The following is an 18680-nucleotide window of genomic DNA, read 5'->3' as shown; positions in this document are numbered from 1 at the left end:
CAGGGAAGAATAGAAAATAAAAGTAGTGCATACATTACAGCGCAATCAGCAAAAGGACAGTGACCAAGCTGAAGCAATCATTACATGGTCCATGCCCCAGCTGAAAGAAAAGGTGATGAAGCCAGCACAGACTGACTAATTAGAAGGCAGCAAATAAGAGTGACACTTAATCCAACGAATGTTAAGAAATGGGTGGACTCCAAGCCTCTTGTTGGATACAATATCTCTTACCAACAAGAACGCATGTAGGGCACGCGCTGTTATAGGTGAAACCTAAAAACAGTACTGTATATCATTTACTAAAAGTGGTATACAAATTAATAAACAATCAGGCCACGGCTATGTTGCACACATACAGACATACTATCACACTACTCGCTATTGTGTAACCTTCGATCTGCCAAACATAACCTTCTAACTACTCCTAAGCCACCTTGTGCTTAGTTAATTATCAGACTTTTCCCCTCCTTGGCACACTCTATTGGACTATCTTTGCATCCATTGATCCATGTGGACCAATGCGGATTTATGCCAAGCAGGAACACCTGCATACTCAGTTCCCATTACGCTAGCTGTCCTCCCTAAATTTGGCGAGGTGCTCGGGTTGCATGTTAACTGCTCCAAATCCAAACTGCTCCCGGTGGGGGAATTGGCTGGCTGTAAAAGGCCCTTCCTCAACTAGATCTTACCCGGGGGGAAAAAAGTGTCAGGTAGTTTGGGATCAGACTCACACATTATGCACCTGAGTTTGAGTTTGAGGCTGCAAATATAGGTAGGGTACTGGAAGTGCTAAAACCATCAGTAAAATTCTGGAACGCCCTCCGCTAATCTTTGATGGGGAAACTGGCATTAGTTAAAATGATCATCTTGCCCTGATGCCTTTATATTTTATTTTCCAGGGGACCCTCTTTGAGATTCATAGAAAATACTTTGAGGAAGTGTATAAATGAATAGTCGAACTTCTGTGGGGCTCAGGAAGGAAATGGGTTAGTAAGTCTACTCTTAAGTGCACGTGGAATGAGGGAGGTCTCAAACTATAAAACCTGGAGCTCTACTAACTGGCAGCTGAACTGCAACACGCGGCGCATTGCATGGACAAACCTGAGATTTGTGAATCCAGATTGCTGAGGGGTACTTGTTGTAATGACATTCATGATGGGTGCGAGGGCACCTGCTTCAATGCCCCGCGTGGTCAGGCAGGTTTGTAGGACATGGGAGAGAGGGGTCCGACTGGTTTTGAGTAGCCCCCCTTTGCATCGGGCATGAAAAGTTGGGCATTGCGCCCATTCTCGCTTATCGCGCCGTCGATGATGATAGATAGGTGGTGAGGGGGCGGCTGCGAGACCTTGCTGAACATATACCCCAATGGTTGCTTTATCACTCTGACAGACGCCATAGAATCATTCTGATTCAGAACAGGTCAATTACTACAATTTGTTAAAATAGCAGCTACAGCCCGTGGAAAACGTCCCTTTCCCCCCTCCCACCCCTGCAATGCCCCCCCCTCCACTGGAGTCGCAGACATTGGTAACTCTGTTGAATTTGGCAGTGGGTCGAATATTGATTTCACTCATTTCTAGGGCACTGAGAGAGAACTTGCCTCTGGCAGAACTACCGCTACAAGTCCAATGGCGTGATTTGTTGGAAGCGCCATTTACGACCAAGGATTGGGAGGGAATTCTGGGGGGCGGGGAAGGACCGCCTCTTTTAATTCGATGTTTAAATTAATTCTCACCCCTAGTGCTTTGCATGTAATTTAGTACGCGCAGCCCTCCTCCTGCCCCCGCTGCAGAGGGCTGGATGTGGTTTTATGCCCATGATCTGGGGATGCCTACAATAGATGAATATTGGGAGGCGGTATTGAAGTCCCTGGATGCAACCACCGGTTGGTCCAGACCCAGAGATATAGGGCGATGTCTGTTAGGACGGTTTCCAATAAAGAAAAGAAACTAGGTAGCAAGTCCCTCCTTCCGGGCCTCGAACTGGTCAAACGCAGGATTGCCATTCGCTGGATGGCCGGAGTAGCGCCAAGATTTGCAGACTGGATGACATATGGCTGAATGGGCCACATGCGTAAAGCGGTCAGGGATAATAAACTCGAGGATGACTTACAAGCCTGGGGGTAATGCTCTCAGAGCTAAAGGACCCCCGGAGCCCCTCCACTCTTGAGCATGATCGTGGCCCTCCGAGGAAATGCCAGGTGCCCGCTACGGCCAGTCCGGCCCTGGATGGAGCTAGAGAGCGCATGAGGTTTAACTCAGGAATGGGACAAGGAGGGTTCCACAGGGTTATCTTTCATGAGGAGAATGCACCATCTTTATGCCTTCTACGCTGCACATGGGTCGATGTGTGGTTTTAAATCCAGCATTGGGGACACTGGATGAGGCTGCGGGAGGAGGTGCGAGGCCGTTGTCATTTTACATGGAGATTCTGATCTGAAGTGTTCTCGCAGTATGCCAATATTGTTCTGTTTATTGTATAAATGCCAATAAAAACGTAGACAAAAATCAATCTTCCCATTCATCACTGGGTCTCGGACTCACTCAGGGACTTTAAAACGACACTGAAGGAACTTCGATTACAACGAGATGCAAGCCTGCTGTAGTGAACATATGTAGATAACATACAGTCCAGTGCCTAGATGCGTACTTTGGGTGACGGGGTAATATTCTTCACCTACATATCACCCATGACAATCACACTCTGATCATCACCGATTTTATCATGCAAAAAAGCCCACATTTTCTTGACCAGTTTAGGTTTGGGGTTTAACATTTCTGATCAAAATGCTATGATGCTCTCGCTAAATAAATAAAAATTCGCTTTGCATCCTTACAATTTGAAATAGGACACTGTGCGCATTATCTACCACTATTATTCCCTCTGGCATTCAGATCTACCTTTATTTATCGCCGTTGACATCAAACCAAATGCCGCTATGTAGAGTGTTCTCACACCCGCTGGGCCATTTTTGTACTATTTACCAATTAATTAAAGAAATGCTGCCTTCAATTTGCACTTTTGCTGTGTTATGATCTGCAGACAGCACTTCCTGTTCATGAGAACAAGGCTCGCAGAAAAGTTCAAAAAGACAGGTGGAAAACGTTGCATTATTCGTAAATCTGATCCAAAAACGTGTTCTGCCGTCATTACTAGAAAGACACATGCATTATTTTTTTGTAACGTGCATATCCGCTTAAGGAATGCAGGCGAGTTCGAGGATCCCAGCGTACCTGGAAGTTTGCTATTTTTGGTGCAGTTAATATTGTAATCAAATGGGCAAGGAAGGTGAATGTTTCTACTGCACCTCACAGCTCATGCCTTTTCCTATTCGCCGAATTATTGTGGTATTTTAGTCCTAACCAACATGTTATTCAAATGTACATATGTCCTAAAATGCCTTACTTTATACCTCTGAGGCGCCCTTGCACCCCCTCTCTACGTCGCTTCGTTGTCTATCTCACACTTCACCGTCTCTCTCTTTCTTCCCTTATTTCTCCACGGGGGTCATTATTTATGCTCCAGTTTACCTTGCGTGCTGCGAGGAGGCATTGTGCTCCCCGGACTTCAGTCAAGGCTCCCTCTCACCTCTTGCTGAGCCGGAGAGTCGCTGCGTACTCCCGCCTGTAACCGTGTGATCTTGGTGTGCTAGAGTCTCTGTGCTCCCGGAGTGAGCTGGGCAGAGACCCGGTGCTCCCTCTGGCGCTGCTCAGTGACACCGTGCGCCCGAGTGCGCTGCGTGGAGGATGCGTGCTCTTCAGTGCGCTGGAGGCTGTGTGCTCCCCTGCGCCTCAGTGTGCTGCACCGGGTGTCCGTGCTTCTTGGAAAGCTATGCAGAGTTTAAGTGTTTCCTGGTGCACTGCCCACTGCTTTGGATTCTTGGCGCTCTGGAGAAATAAATGTTCTAAGTGTTCCAAAGTTCACTCCTCTCCCGTGTGCTGCTCGGACCTCTACCCCGCAGTGCGCCTCAATATGGCAGCTTGACCCCCGCGTGCTTTTTAAGGGGACTGTGCACCGGGGATGCTGTCCCGCCCTCTGGTGACTTGCACCAAGGCTGAGGCGGAGGGTGATCCAACGGGTGTGGCTTAAAAACACGTGAACTGAACATCTGTACATAGCATTGTGTGCCGCCTGATTGGTATTGTGCTTCTTCTGTTACTGCTTCCAGATATATTATACAAGTAACATTACACCTACAATTGGCCAGGACTATTGGCTTTGTCAGTGGTGGTCAGTTCTGAAATGAGACTGAAAGAACTCAACTACAGCGAGTATTTTTGAAATGACATCAAAGGCAGGGAAGGGCGCCACTGTTGCAGAACTGAGATTTATTTTTTTCTCACAGAGGGTGAGGGCAAACCTGGAGAGCCCGGTAGGGACCCTTCACCGTCTCAACATCTGCTCTTTCTAACTACGGGTGCTCAGCACCTGCAGGACCCGGCCCACTTAATGCCCTGTTCATATCGTCATAGGTGCGGAGCTCTGTTCATCGAAGGCTCGCCCTCTGAACCCTGTGCTTCTGGAAGGCCCCGTGCTCCCTGCGCTGCGGCCAGGCTCTCTGCTCGCCTCGGAGGTGGCTAAATGCTGCCAGATCTCTGCACTCTGTATATGTAGAGATTTTACTCCCCTCGGTGTGTAACACAAATGCCCCGATCCCCACCGCGGTGCCCTACCAAGAGGTTCTATGCCCCCTGGTGTGATGCACACATGCCAAGGGGTCCGTGGTGCACAGCGAGAGGGCTCGGTGTGTTGCCTAAATGTCCTGATTTCACTGGTGCGCTGCGAGAAGGTTCGGCGTTTCCCTGGTGTGTTTGCCCAGATGCAGTGAATTCACTAGTGTGCTGCGAGGGTGCCGTTTGTGTTACTGGTTTGTTGCACAAGTGCCCTGATCGCCTCTCCCTCCCTCCAGGCTCCTGTGCCCCGACTTCACTGGCGCGCTGCGAGGCGAGGAGTCTATTGGCTTCCTCGTGTGTTGCACAAATGCCCGGAGTCCCCGAGTGCGCTGCCAGGAGACTCTGTACCTCCTGGTGTGTTGCGCGGATGCCTGCCCTGATCTCACCAAGTGCGTTGCAAGGAGACTCTGTACCTCCTGGTGTGTTGCGCGGATGCCTGCCCTGATCTCACCAGTGCGTTGCGAGGAGGCTATGTACCTCCTGGTGTGTTGCGCGGATGCCTGCCCTGATCTCACCAGTGCTTGCAAGGAGGCTCTGTACCTCCCGGTGTGTTGCGCATATGCCTGCCCTGATCTCACCAGTGCGTTGCGAGGAGGCTCTGTACCTCCTGGTGTGTTGCGCAGATGCCTGCCCTGATCTCACCAGTGCGTTGCGAGGAGACTCTGTACCTCCTGGTGTGTTGCGCAGATGCCTGCCCTGATCTCACCAGTGCTTGCAAGGAGACTCTGTACCTCCTGGTGTGTTGCGCATATGCCTGCCCTGATCTCACCAGTGCGTTGCGAGGAGGCTCTGTACCTCCTGGTGTGTTGCGCGGATGCCTGCCCTGATCTCACCAGTGCGTTGCAAGGAGACTCTGTACCTCCTGGTGTGTTGCGCAGATGCCTGCCCTGATCTCACCAGTGCTTGCAAGGAGACTCTGTACCTCCTGGTGTGTTGCGCAGATGCCTGCCCTGATCTCACCAGTGCTTGCAAGGAGACTCTGTACCTCCTGGTGTGTTGCGCATATGCCTGCCCTGATCTCACCAGTGCGTTGCGAGGAGGCTCTGTACCTCCTGGTGTGTTGCGCGGATGCCTGCCCTGATCTCACCAGTGCGTTGCAAGGAGACTCTGTACCTCCTGGTGTGTTGCGCAGATGCCTGCCCTGATCTCACCAGTGCGTTGCAAGGAGACTCTGTACCTCCTGGTGTGTTGCGCGGATGTCTGTCCTGATCTCACCAGTGCGTTGCAAGGAGGCTCTGTACCTCCTGGTGTGTTGCGCGGATGCCTGCCCTGATCTCACCAGTGCGTTGCGAGGAGGCTCTGTACCTCCTGGTGTGTTGCGCGGATGCCTGCCCTGATCTCACCAAGTGCGTTGCAAGGAGACTCTGTACCTCCTGGTGTGTTGCGCGGATGCCTGCCCTGATCTCACCAAGTGCGTTGCAAGGAGACTCTGTACCTCCTGGTGTGTTGCGCGGATGCCTGCCCTGATCTCACCAGTGCGTTGCGAGGAGGCTCTGTACCGGTGTGTTGCGCAGATGCCTGCCCTGATCTCACCAGTGCGTTGCAAGGAGGCTCTGTACCTCCTGGTGTGTTGCGCGGATGTCTGCCCTGATCTCACCAGTGCGTTGCGAGGAGGCTCTGTAGCTCCTGGTGTGTTGCGCAGATGCCTGCCCTGATCTCACCAGTGCTTGCAAGGAGGCTCTGTACCTCCTGGTGTGTTGCGCGGATGCCTGCCCTGATCTCACCAGTGCGTTGCGAGGAGGCTCTGTACCTCCTGGTGTGTTGCGCGGATGCCTGCCCTGATCTCACCAGTGCGTTGCCAGGAGACTCTGTACCTCCTGGTGTGTTGCGCAGATGCCTGCCCTGATCTCACCAGTGCGTTGCGAGGAGGCTCAGTACCTCCTGGTGTGTTGCGCGGATGCCTTCCCTGATCTCACCAGTGCGTTGCGAGGAGGCTCAGTACCTCCTGGTGTGTTGCGCAGATGCCTGCCCTGATCTCACCAGTGCGTTGCAAGGAGGCTCTGTGCCTCCTAGTGTGTTGCGCATATGCCTGCCCTGATCTCACCAGTGCGTTGCGAGGAGGCTCTGTACCTCCTGGTGTGTTGCGCGGATGCCTGCCCTGATCTCACCAGTGCGTTGCGAGGAGACTCTGTACCTCCTGGTGTGTCGCGCGGATGTCTGTCCTGATCTCACCAGTGCGTTGCAAGGAGGCTCTGTACCTCCTGGTGTGTTGCGCGGATGCCTGCCCTGATCTCACCAGTGCGTTGCGAGGAGGCTCTGTACCTCCTGGTGTGTTGCGCGGATGCCTGCCCTGATCTCACCAGTGCGTTGCAAGGAGACTCTGTACCTCCTGGTGTGTTGCGCGGATGCCTGCCCTGATCTCACCAGTGCGTTGCGAGGAGACTCTTTACCTCCTGGTGTGTTGCGCGGATGCCTGTCCTGATCTCACCAGTGCGTTGCAAGGAGGCTCTGTACCTCCTGGTGTGTTGCGCGGATGTCTGCCCTGATCTCACCAGTGCGTTGCGAGGAGGCTCTGTACCTCCTGGTGTGTTGCGCGGATGCCTGCCCTGATCTCACCAGTGCGTTGCAAGGAGACTCTGTACCTCCTGGTGTGTTGCGCGGATGCCTGCCCTGATCTCACCAGTGCGTTGCAAGGAGACTCTGTACCTCCTGGTGTGTTGCGCGGATGTCTGTCCTGATCTCACCAGTGCGTTGCGAGGAGGCTCTGTACCTCCTGGTGTGTTGCGCGGATGCCTGCCCTGATCTCACCAGTGCGTTGCAAGGAGACTCTGTACCTCCTGGTGTGTTGCGCGGATGTCTGCCCTGATCTCACCAGTGCTTTGCAAGGAGACTCTGTACCTCCTGGTGTGTTGCGCGGATGTCTGCCCTGATCTCACCAGTGCGTTGCAAGGAGGCTCTGTACCTCCTGGTGTGTTGCGCAGATGCCTGTCCTGATCTCACCAGTGCGTTGCAAGGAGGCTCTGTACCGGTGTGTTGCGCAGATGCCTGCCCTGATCTCACCAGTTCGTTGCAAGGAGGCTCTGTACCTCCTGGTGTGTTGCGCGGATGTCTGCCCTGATCTCACCAGTGCGTTGCGAGGAGGCTCTGTACCTCCTGGTGTGTTGCGCAGATGCCTGCCCTGATCTCACCAGTGCGTTGCATGGAGGCTCTGTACCTCCTTGTGTGTTGCGCGGATGTCTGCCCTGATCTCACCAGTGCGTTGCTAGGAGGCTCTGTACCTCCTGGTGTGTTGCGCGGATGTCTGCCCTGATCTCACCAGTGCGTTGCGAGGAGGCTCTGTACCTCCTGGTGTGTTGCGCGGATGTCTGCCCTGATCTCACCAGTGCGTTGCGAGGAGGCTCTGTACCTCCTGGTGTGTTGCATGGATGTCTGCCCTGATCTCACCAGTGCGTTGCGAGGAGGCTCAGTACCTCCTGGTGTGTTGTGCAGATGCCTGCCCTGATCTCACCAGTGCATTGCATGGAGGCTCTGTACCTCCTGGTGTGATGCGCGGATGTCTGCCCTGATCTCATCAGTGCGTTGCGAGGAGGCTCACTACCTCCTGGTGTGTTGCGCAGACGCCTGCCCTGATCTCACCAGTGCGTTGCGAGGAGGCTCAGTACCTCCTGGTGTGTTGCGCAGACGCCTGCCCTGATCTCACCAGTGCGTTGCGAGGAGGCTCTGTACCTCCTGGTGTGTTGCGCAGACGCCTGCCCTGATCTCACCAGTGCGTTGTGAGGAGGCTCAGTACCTCCCGGTGTGCTGCGCGGATGCCCGCCCAGATCTCACCAATGCGTTGCGAGGAGGCTCAGTACCTCCCGGTGTGCTGCGCGGATGCCTGCCCTGATCTCACCAGTGCGTTGTGAGGAGGCTCAGTACCTCCCGGTGTGTTGCGCGGATGCCCGCCCAGATCTCACCAGTACTCTGCTATGAGGCTCTGTACTTCGTGCGCTCTACTCCCCGTTGCATGTTGAAGCGGCTCTGTGCGCCCTGAAACATCGAGCAGGCGCTAGGAAGCCCCAGTATACGGCGCCGAAGCCTCCGTGCCCCGGTGTGCTGGTCACCGCGGTGGCAGCGAGCACTGGGATATAATATTCAACGCGCTGGGACCTCGGGGGCTGAGCCAGGGATTATCCGCCGGCTCCACGATAGGCCAGCATCATATTACATGGGCTGTTTACTAATGATTCGGGAACAGGCTTTTCTCTCGCTGTAAACCAGACGCGCAGGTAAGTGTCGGGTCACATATCACAAAGCACCGTGTAGTGACTTGAGGCTCCGAGAGCTCTTACAATCTCTCGAAACCCAACTTTCAATATATTTTTTGCCATATTGTTTAGCCTTTCAAAAATTGTACACCTTGTTACCTCCGGCAATGCCGCCCCAATGCCCTCTTCTGTGAGATCGAATACCACCATGAGTCAGGGCCGGGCTGGGACCCCAAAACTGCCCAGGCAAATACTGTCAGGCGTTTTAAGGCAAAGTGGGCTCTGGCCCGGGGCCCAGCCTTTCAATCCCCCCCCCCCCCCCCCCCCGCCCACACACAGTCACCTCTCTTCTACAGAGAATCTTAACCCGATTAACTTGAATAAATGTTTAACAGTTATTTTTAATGCTGTTTTCCTTTCATTACTTTTTTTTTTATTGTGGGTGATGTATCGGAGTCGATTACAGGTATTGTGCTGAGAGATGTTGTGTTTGTGTTTTATGCAACATTCATAAAAACGTTTATTTCGGATCCAAACAGGACCTCACATATGAGAGGGGTCACAGAGATGATTTGCAATAATATTAGTGAGCTGCAGCTGTGTTACACAATTGAACATGCATGCATCACTATCCCTGAATATTAGCTGTAAATGCATTTAGAATTTGGAGGAGTGCGCCTGTGCACGGTCAGTGATCTGGCCAAAGGGGCCATGAAAGAGCTGAAATTGGATCATGAATTCAAAGCTGTTCCGAACAGGGACCCCCAAAATAGGTTTGACCCAGGACTCTTTAATAAATAAATAAATAAATAAATAAATAAATAAATAAATAAATAAATAAAACGAATTTCGTTGCCCACGCTGCATCACATTTGGCGATGCAGTGTGGGCAACAAAATTATGATTATTTTTTTTTTCGGTACTTACCTGTAATGGTCCATATCCCGCATTTTACAACCCCCCACCCTGACCCTCCCCTAGCTGACGTCACCGCCCCGGCATAACGCCCTGCACGGTCCGGGCCTGGCAAACATTCTCCCCCAGTCAAAAGATCTGGGTTAAATCCATCGTTCTTTTGCCAACTACGCCACCTCAGTTTGGACCCAGCCATTGGCAAATCAGTCTTGACCCCGTGCCCCATGGCCTGGCAGTTCAGTCTGGACTGTTCCCCATGAGCATTCCGTCCATCATTTGTTTGCTGGATTCAAGCTAACCTGGCTGAAGAAGGGTGACATACCCTGAAACCGGTCCCAGGATGCTTGTTTCCGGTCCAGGGAGGACCTGGCCTAGCAGTTCAGTCAGGACTGTTACCATGAGGTCAAGATTGATTTGCATATGGCTGGGTCCAAACTGGGGTAGCGTAGTGGACAAAAGAACGCTGGATTTAACCCAGATATTTTGACTGCGGGAGAATGTTTGCATTGTCAGCATTCCGTCCATCATTTGTTTGCTGTTACACTTTTCTGCCCTAAGTTGGATGAGTATGCCAAGACGTGGGTCCCTTGCTCACTGTGCCACTGGATTCGAGCTAGCCTGGCTGATGAAGGGTGACATACCCTGGAACCGGTCCCAGAATGCTTGTTTGCAGTCCATGGAGGCTCTGGGATGGCAGTTCGGTCTGGACTGTTCCCATGAGTCACAGGGTCAAGACTGATTTGCATATGACTGGGTCCAAACTGGGGTGGCATAGTGGGAAAAAAAACGATGGATTTAACCCAGATATTTTGACTGGGGGAGAATGTTTGTATTGTCAGTATTCCGTCCATCATTTGTTTGCTGTGACAGCCATAAAGATAGGCACTTTTTAAGAGTGCTTGGTCTGGAGAAGCACAAATCCAGGATTCAGAACATAACACATTGGTTAGGGTTGACTTTATTAAAAAAAGAATGAATTTCTACCCAAACAAACAATTTTTAGCAACAGTAGGATAATGAAAGACTGGGAAAAACACATTACTTTCTATCTAATCTGCAAAACGCAGCTCTTTGATGGCACGTTCACACTACTTTTTTTTTATTTACTGATCCATCTTCGATTGGTAAATTAAAAAAAATGTCACCTGAGTCATTTGGTTGGAGCCCAAGCGTATTCACACATCTGAGCACACAGCATCATGTAAGCGCATGCCTACAATATAATACGGCTGCGTCAATGCACCTTTTTTGTTTTTTACTTTTGGCCATGCCGCACAGTATCTTGCTAATGATCCAGGGCATTGCCAAAATCCATTGGCAAAGGCATTAGGTCCTTAAGGTGAAACCTTCTGGCTTTGCACATTTTTTATTTTTAATATGCACACTAAGCGCTGTCCCACAGTTCTCCCACCGAAATGAGGTGGCAACACTTATCCGTCATACCCCAGTCTACAACCATTCTTCTTGGTTTGAGCAAGGCAAGATCATTCTTACTCCATCCCTACAAATTTATTTTCAAATCCAACCCATAGGTTAATTTACTAAACTCTAGCTAATCAATCTCATTCTAACAAGTGTGTTCAATGTGCTTCGCTGATGAGTCCTTTCCAGTCTATAGATCACTTGCTTTTGCATTTATCCCTGCTGATGTACAACACTTTGCTTGTGAACATTACTCGATGACGGACTTTGACTACAGTTTGTATATATATATATATTTAAACAAGTTTTCTTTTTTTATGTCTCTGCTAGATAGTGCTAGCTCTGGCTCTTGAAAAAATGTATATACTTTGTGGGATTCAGCCAGCCCATAGGCTTCCCATTTGCTGGCTCCATCTTCGCTCTCCTACTCTTTCTCTCCATTTGTTTATGACATGCATTTGTCATGCCTCTTCCTGTGTTTAGCTCTCCCTGAAATCAGGGACCAAGTACTATATCAATCCATTGGTCACCATTTTAGCATCTGTTTTAGGAACTACTTTTTTCATTGTTTAAAGCAATTCACACAATCAGTCTTGTTTTCACTCACTCCGCTCTGTTTCAGTAAAAGAGGCCTGTAAATCTTGTTTTTATCCCGTCACATTTGCTGTGCATTCATGTTAGAAAGGCGGTCCTAGGGGGGAGGCCGAGGTTGTCTGGCCGACCACCCTGAGACCCAACTCTCCTTCTAGAGTTGGCCGAGCGCCGTCGAGAGGCCTCCTGGCGAGGTTCCTCTCCTAGAATCGTACAGGCGAGCAATCACACCACTACAAATGGACACCACACCAGGATTCCTAAAGTCTTTATCAGCAATCAAGGCAGGTTATCTCAGCAATATAGGTACAAATAGATCGAGGGATCTTTAAGGTCTTAGTACGGTGGGAAGGGGGTAGCGGGACAGTCTTGGTACCAGCCTGGTACAGGGATACCTTGCGCTCAGCTCTCAATCCTCGAGCTGGGGGGTTCCTCGGTGTGAGAAGTTGGCCTTATTTATAGTGCTCACTATTCTAGTGATCACTGTGTATCATACCAAACGACCCTTATTGATGATTGGTTGTAAGTCAACCTTATAGACCAGCTAGCCTAGTAGCGTGGACAAAAGCAGTCTTTAGGCTAAACTCTAGAGGGCGTGTTAAGCCAGCTGTTTTACCATCACATATACCCCTTGAACACCAAGTGAAAGGACACCACACAAGTTGTTATGAAAAATAAAGTATATTTATTTATAACAAGTCTACCCTGAGCTCTTTATGAGTCAGGGAGCTAAGCACAATACAAAACTCTTACGAAAATACTACAAGTTGCACAATTTACACAAATGCCCGAGGGGCACGAAAAACCATATACACTAAAAGTGGAATGCGAAATACTAGCAGGTAAGTAACAAGATCCAGAGGCTTCAGGATCGCTAGGACTACCCTACTAAACTCTAAGGTTAGGAGCAGGAGGCCTAGGGAGATCGGGTGCAGAGTGTGCACTCTGGCGCGGGATGCGGGACAAAGTCTATGGAGGCTAGTATTTCTAAAGTTACTGTTTCCGGACGAATCCGACTAGGTAGACTTAAAACGAAAAAGGATCTGGACACTTGGATAGTGAACCTGCTTTGGAGCACCGAAATGCTCGGGTTACCTAGCCCAGGGGCTGCGGCTGCATAGGGTACAAAAGACGTCGGGAATCCTCGTTGTAGTCTATGGAGCCTGAAAGAAGAAGTTGCTGGCAGGCGACCAGTGAAGATGTTCGGGGTGATCCAAGCCTGGATCGGTGATGGAGACGACCTGAAAGCAGAGGGGACTCAGTTCTTAATCACTAGCCAGTGATTGTGTGGGCACCAGGATGGCACCGGATGAAGTCACCTCGACCAGGTGAGTGGGCGACGCTGGACTCTGCAGTCACACGGGCTAGGAGGGTTTGTCGGCGACCAGGCTGGAGGTGCGAGCTGTCCCACGAAGGTGTCTGCTGTCGGCGATGCTGGACCCAAGATGGGGGCAACAAATCTTGGCAAAGGCAAGCCCACGCGGTGGAGTCAAGATGGCGTCTGGAGTGGACCAGGAGGGTCCGGGGTGCTCCTCTTTTGGAAGGGAGCAAGGGCCAGTCTGGAGCAACCAGACCAGCGGTGAAATCGTCGTGGTACGTCATCAGGAGGGCCACTAGCCAACGGGCAAGTGACCGGACAACGCGGTGAGCAGCAAAGAGCAGAAGGGCCCCACGCAGATCTCGTGGATGCTGGGGGGCTGGACTTCGGTGCTGGAGCTGCTCAGGGTTGGGGCTTCTCAAACCTCAGTGCACTCACTCGAGGATCCCTCGGTGGTCGTGCTGGTTAAGCGTCGTGCAGGTTTAGAAGATGGCCGGTCCCTCAGGTCTCGTCACACCCACGAATCTCAGCTGGGCTGATGATGCAGGTAGAGGTCAGAGATGCCAGGGAATCCGGGTCTCGTCGAGCTGGTCAGTCTTGATCCGGAGGATGGACGTGCAGCAAACTGCGATGCTTAGGTGGTGCCTGCGGGTGCAGGGTGGCTACTCCTTAGCCACAAGGGAGAGTCTTCAAAGAAAGTCAAGAGTTCCTTTCGTTGATAGTAGTTCAAGATTCAAGATGATCTAATTTGGGAAGGGGGCCCGCTCCTACCTTTATTCTAAGAAAAGGGGCTGGCATGCGACTAGGTCCTGCCCATGGGTGGGACCAGGAGGGGGGTGGTTACACCCCTCTCCCTTGTCCGGACTTTCCCCAGCTCAGAGGTGGTGGGCCCCTGGAACTGGTTTAAGCCGGCATATGCACAGTGAGCACCGGGGTGCCACTTGCAGTCACCTTCCTCTCAGCCCTGCCTACCTGGGATACACAAAACCCTGTCTGGGATGGTGCTAGCACCGCCCCTGACAGGAAACCCTTTGTCCGAGCTCTCCTCGCTGGAAGGACTTCCAGCAGCAGGAGGTCAGACTTTTGTCTGTGGTGGCATTATCCATTTCGTGATGCTGAGGCTCGAGTTAACTTTAACCGGGGTTCACAGTTACATACATGTCGTGTCCCTCTAGAAGGGTGGAATGCTAACCCCGCCGACAGAATTGGCGAGGGGTTAGTATTCCAATTCGTATGACACCTTACTCGGCATGTTTTGATAAAGCGATACCAAAGTTGGCAAATAACCGCGAGGATTATAATGCATTTAAGAGAATATGGTACGTGTTATCATGGAACAGCTATTAGGACTTGGTTCCGCAAGCTGCAGATGGGCTCAGCTCATGCCAGAGCACCATCTCACATAATTCCAAGCACTCTGCCTTCAGGATTGTTAAGGCCTGCCATAGGAGTGACTGATAGGAATACATGTGTCCATTTTAGGGTTAGATATAGGGATACTATATCTAAAGCAAAGGGTGTTTACACCACCTTGCCCCAGCTGTCGTGCAGCCAGTTGTGTCAGATTTGGATGGCCAGCCAGGGGTGGCATAATACATGCTGCAGCCCCTGGTAGGCCCTGGGTACACCTAGGCCCTGGGTACCTAAGGTACACTGTACAGGGACTGATAAGGTGACTCAGTATCCAATTGGGTATGCACCTAAGGTACGTGGAATCCATTTTACAGAGAGGAGAGAGCAGTAGGCCTGGGGCCCTGAATAGCAGGGTCCCAGGTCAACTAAGTCGAAAAACCAGCAAAACACCAGGCAAAAAGTTGGGGGTAACCATAGTCAGATATCCACCTTCCTACATAACCCCCCCAAACGAAAGGAGATAAGGCTATCCTTGACCAGGTATGCCTATATTGCCTGAGTGGCCATATGAGGTGGTATATGCACTGGCATGGTTACCTCCTATCTCATGGTCCACTAAGCAATCCCACCCCTAAGGGTGTCTGAGGGTCTCCACCATAGGGAATCTCTACCTGTGGTGTGTTTTGGCAAAGTAAAAGGCTGGTGCTGGGATGGAGTACTGAAGTGAGACTCCACTAATGTTGGGTTCAACTTCCTCCAATCACTATCCACCATATGTGCCTTTCTTTCCAGGACTGAGTTGCTGTGAGCTCTCAGGGTCAACCTCTGGCTACCTAAAGCTGGAGGCTGGGTCCCTCTGTTTGGCTTACTGGAGGGACAGGTCAGGTTTGGGGTCCTCAGGTCCCAGGTTTGGCTGTGCCCAACAGTGTCCATCTGTGGGAGGTCCCTAGCTAATTTTAAGGGGGATCCCTCAGGAGCCTGTTTTATTTTCACTTGGCTAGGTCTACTAGCTTCAGTGCCCTTAATCTGCTGATTGGGGAGTTCTTTTGGACAGGGGGCCCTTTGGGGTCCACCACTGGCCTCCCTGACCTCTACAGCCCTGGGCTGACTGAGGCAGGGTAGAGAGGGGCAGGTTACCTGCTCCAGACTGGGTCCCACCTTGGAAGGGTCCACTGACATCAGGGGTTCTGCCAGGCTAGGCCTGACTACCTCTGGGGCAGTTCCTTCACAAGGGGTTAGATCAGTTCCCTGAGGAGGCTGATCCTTTCCTAAAGTCTGGTGGGAGGGAGATTTCTCTTCCTCCTCCATGCTCTCTGTCTGAGTGGAGTGATCCATAGTTTCAGGCTTCATAACACTATTATCTGTCTGAGTTTGCGCTGTGGCCATCACAACTCCACCAACCTTTTCAGGAAGGGACTCAGTTTGGGTATGGGCTGTGACCATCACAGCCTTGCCAACCTGTTCAGGGAAGGAATCTGTCTGAGATTGGGCTGTGACTGGCACAGCCCTCCTGACCTGTTCAGGGAGGGCATCTTGGACTGGGGCTGTGGCTATCACTGCCCCACTAACCTTACCATGGAGGTTTACCATTTTAAAATGGGTTTCTTGTTCTACCTCAGCCCAGGCTGAGATCTCTAAATCATTCCCCAGTAGGCAATCTACAGGCAAGTTTGATGACACTGCCACTCTCTTGGGGCCAGTGACACCTCCTTAGCTGAGATTTACTACTGCTATGGGATGATCTCTCTGCACTCCATCAATGTTGGTTACCTGGTATGTGGCTCCAGGTATAAGTTGCCTTGAGGGGACTAGGCTCTCAGTCACCATGGTGATGCTAGCCCCTGTATCTCTATAGGCCTCAACTTTTGAACCATTGATGAGGGGCTCCTGTCTGTACTTGTCCAAGGTGTTGGGACAAGTTGTGAAGTTGGCAAACCCCATGCCAGTCTCACAGACAAGAGTATCTAAGTCAGGGGACCTGGTTAGGCCAGAGTCCACAGGAACTCCCAAAGTAAAAGCACCCAAATTCTTGGGGGCACTCCCACCACCTGGGGGATTACTACTAGTAGTAACAGGAGGCTTGGAAGTGTTACTTGGGGGTATGTTCTCCTTATTGTTGTTGGCCCTTGGGCAACTGCTGTCAGTTTTGTAATGGCCTACCTGTTTGCAGGTATGACAATAAGGTTTCTTTTGGGTATTGGAAGGAGTCTGGGACCCACCCTTTTCAGAGGATTTTTGGAGCCCTGATGTGGTTTGATAAGAAGATTTATTCCCACCCTTCTCTTGAGGCTTGGTTGATTCCTTCTTTTGGTCACCACCCTGGTTCTTAGGCCTAATCCTGGTTCTGACCCATTTGTCTGCCCTCTTACCCAATTCTTGTGGAGAGGTCAGATCAGAGTCTACCAGGTGCTGGTGTAATAACTGGTTCTGACAATTATTTAAGACTTGCTCTCTCATAATAAGATTATACAATCCTGTGAAGTCAGTAACTTTACTACCCAATAGCCAGCCTTCTAGAGCCTTAGTGGCACAATCAACAAAGTCAGCCCAATCCTGAGACTGAGTTTTCTGGGTGTCTCTGAACAGCAACCTGTACTGCTAAGTTGTTAAGCCAAACCCATCAACCAGTGTATTCTTCAGGACTTGGTAATTGTTAGCATCCTCAGCTCTAGTAGTGAGGAGCTTATCTCTACCTTTACCTTCAAAGGAGAGCCACAGTATAGCTGCCCACTGACTCTGGGGGATGCACTGGACAGTGCAGGCCCTCTCCAAAGCAGTCATCCATTTGTGGATGTCATCCCCTTGTTTAAAGGGGGGCACTATTTTACTCAGGTGTCTAGTATCAAAACTCCTGTCCTTATCTCTAGGGATAATGCTGCCACCAGTGGGGGCTGCCCCACTCAATTTCTGCTCTCTGGCAAAGGCAAGTCTCTCTTTGGCAAGGGCAAGTTCTTCCCTCTCAATCCTCAGATTGACTTCCCTCATTTTAGCTTCATGCTCTCTCCTCTGAGGGGATGTCATCCCTCTGTGAGAAGATGCCTGAGAGCCATTGGTATGAATAGATCTGTTAGAGCCTCTGGAATGAGACCTAACTCGTCTACTCCCAATGTTAAGTCTGCCTGAGAGTGGGCCTGGGGGTCCCCCAGTTCCATTCCCATGCAGGCTTAAGTTGGTCCTGGTGAGCCTACTGACTACTACCTGACCTTTGTCTGCCTCATCCCCTGACAACTCCTGTTCCTCTTCCTCCTCTTCACTTTCCGTTCCATTGAGGTTGAGGTCAGGGTCCCCAAGGGTTCCCTCTAAGGGGGGCATACTCCCATCTGGATTAGGGGGGCCTGTGTTAGAAGCCCTCCTGGCATCATAAGTCTCTAAGAGACCTATCAGAAAAGGAGTGGTAGGGTTAGAACCCTGTTTTAGTTTCCTGGAGGTACACAATTGTCTCATCTCCTGGAAGCTAAGAGCTGCATATCTGGACGTGACCTGTGGAAGGTCATCAACCACAAGGGGGCCTCTTTGTTACCTCCTGTGGTAGACATGCTTTTCTAGTGAGGTGTAAGTGGTGCACTTACCTACACTATGGGTTTACCTACTGATCCCTTGCTAAGAGTTGTAGTCAGGGTGTGCTAAGCCCTGTTACACTCCAACAGCTGGTTCAGTAGAACTCAGAGTATTCTAAGCTAAGTTATATGTACCTAGGTACTTATGTGATCTTTCAAATGATATTCTTAGGATACGTGCGAGGTAAAACAACAGCAAGCTCAAATATAAACCGCTGCTCACCAATGTGAGAAGTTGGCCTGATATATAGTGCTCACTATTCTAGTGATCACTGTGTATCATACCAAACTACCCTTATTAATGATTGGTTGTAAGTCAAACTTATAGACCAGCTATCCTAGTAGCGTGGACAAAAGCAGTCTTTAGGCTAAACTCTAGAGGGCCTGTTAAGCCAGCTGTTTTACCATCACATATACCCCTTGAACACCAAGTGAAAGGACACCACACAAGTTGTTATGAAAAATAAAGTATATTTATTTATAACAAGTCTACCCTGAGCTCTTTATGAGTCAGGGAGCTAAGCACAATACAAAACTCCTACGAAAATACTACAAGTTGCACAATTTACACAAATGCCTGAGGGGCACGAAAAACCATATACACTAAAAGTGGAATGCAAAATACTAGCAGGTAAGTAACAAGATCTAGAGGCTTCAGGATCGC

This window comes from Lissotriton vulgaris, chromosome 1_1, assembly GCF_964263255.1.
Source record: "Lissotriton vulgaris chromosome 1_1, aLisVul1.2, whole genome shotgun sequence".
NCBI classification, from domain to species: Eukaryota; Metazoa; Chordata; class Amphibia; order Caudata; family Salamandridae; genus Lissotriton; species Lissotriton vulgaris.
Note: the sequence above shows the minus strand (reverse complement) of the source record.